Here is a 2,136-nt window from a genome sequence, read left to right as displayed (position 1 = left end):
AATTTGCTCAAATCTGTGTAGTTGAATTTCGCCAAGGAAAATGCAGTCTCTCACTGCCTGTCGTGTCTCTTTCACGTGGTGTGGCTGTGAATGACAGCAGGCGGTCAACCTTTGGTTAAAGTGAAGTTTGTCTTACAAAAGAAATACAAATTTGGCCAACAGTTTGCTGTAGTTGGCGATGACCCACAGTTTGGAACATGGAATCCAAAAGAAGCTCTTCCTCTTGAGTGGTCAAAGGGAGATGTATGGACAATAGAAGTGAACTGTTCCTACAGGGTGTTCCTATGGGTAAACAAATTGAGTACAAGTTCATTTTTTTTAAAAGGTAAACTTGGAGAAAGTTCATGGCAACCTGGTCCAAACCAAGTGTTTGAAACACTGGAAGATGTTCGATCAATGGTTGTATTTTCAATATGGGAGAAAAAGAAGGAAACTACTAAGACTAGTTATGAGGAAAAAGTACTTGAGCTTACATCAACAGTGAAAATGAAGGTATTGTGGAAAATCTTTATCATGGAGTTTGTTCCCAAATCATACTTTCAAATCGGAGGCTATTCTTTTTCAGCATGATGTTTTCTTATTTGGCTCCATCTTTCAGCATATGCTCTGGGGGATCCAACAGTAACCATTGAAGAAGTGACACCACCTGTTTCACCTACTAGGAAACTTTACCCATCTGAGGAGAGAACTGTGGAGCTCTTTGAAAGGAACACTTATTCTGTGGTTAATATTTTTTATGTAACCCTACCCCCTCAATTGAACATGACAGGAATGGTTGAGGTTCCTGAAGGCAATGGTTCTGGAATAGCCTGGGATGAACAAGGTCATATTGTGACAAATTATTATGTGATTGGTAATGCTCTCTCAAAGAATCCCAGCCGCAACCAAGTTGTAGCCCGAGTTAATATTCTTGCATCTGATGGGGTTCAGAAGAGTTTTGAGGGTACATTGGTTGGTGCAGATCGTACAAAGGATCTTGCTGTTTTGAAGATAGATGCCCCCAATGAGCTTTTGCGGCCAGTTGAAGTTGGGAAATCATCCACACTCAAAGTAGGTCAACGATGCCTTGCAATTGGCAACCCATTTGGTTTTGACCACACTTTGACTGCCGGGGTTCTTAGTGGATTGAACCGGGAAATATTTAGTAAAGCGGGTGTGACTATTCGTGGTGGTATTCAGACAGATGCAGCAATCAATCCTGGAAACAGTGGTGGTCCTCTACTAAACTCTAAAGGAAAAGTAATTGGTATCAAGACCGCAATATTTACTCAAACAGGGACATCGGCAGGAGTAGGTTTTGCTATTCCATCTGACATAGTCCTTAAAATTATACCTCAGCTGATCCAATCTGGAAAGGTAGTCTGTCCAGGTTTGAATATAGAGATAGCTCCAGATGCGATTGCAAATCAATTAAATGTCAGAACTGGGGCTCTTGTATTGTCGGTTCCTGGTGAAAGTGCCGCAGCAAACTCAGGGTTGATTCCAACAAAGAGAGGATTTGCTGGTAAAATAATTCTTGGCGATGTAATAATTGGAGTCGAGAATTCACCTATAAAAAATGCTACAGAACTTTCCAAAGTTTTGGAAGATTATAGTGTGGGAAATATGGTGATGCAATATGTAAAATGTAAAAAAAAAAAACAAACACAATACGAAACTTTCCTGGCAGACATGTACAAAATGTGGAAGCATTTAAAAGCATGCTGGAACTGTTCGATTAAAATGCCTTAAAAAGGATGCGGTATCATGGAATGCGATGATAGTAACAAGTTTCCTGGTAAATGTGGTGCGAGCATACCTGTGGAGAACACGATTTGCATTTAGAGAGAAGACTCAGAAAGCCCAGCACCCTTCGTCAATGGTGGCACCAAACCCTCATGAAAAAATCAGAATATCAATGGCGGCACCAAACCCTCGAGAACTTTCTTTGTTATTCGCATTTTGCAAAATGAGAAAAATACGATGGAGTGCAAAACTTTTAGGGTAACAAAAACCCTTTGTCATTTTTTATATTCTCCCTCAAGTCCGTTGGGCTTATGAAATATGCAATATAATAAAAATCAAACATATTCGATAAAATAGATGTTTATCAATATATCAAATATGTTTTATTTCTATTATATTTTTGTTTTCCTT

General features: G+C 39.3%; 1 pseudogene; it reads left to right on the top strand.

Moving 5' to 3' along the window:
- The first annotated feature begins 479 nt into the window (after positions 1-479).
- Positions 480-1,731, top strand: LOC131875297 (protease Do-like 8, chloroplastic; annotated as a pseudogene).
- Positions 1,732-2,136: the final 405 nt, after the last annotated feature.

Source organism: Cryptomeria japonica, chromosome 4 (genome assembly GCF_030272615.1).
Source record: "Cryptomeria japonica chromosome 4, Sugi_1.0, whole genome shotgun sequence".
Taxonomy (NCBI): Eukaryota; Viridiplantae; Streptophyta; class Pinopsida; order Cupressales; family Cupressaceae; genus Cryptomeria; species Cryptomeria japonica.
Note: the sequence above shows the minus strand (reverse complement) of the source record. Positions and strands in the feature narration are given on the sequence as shown.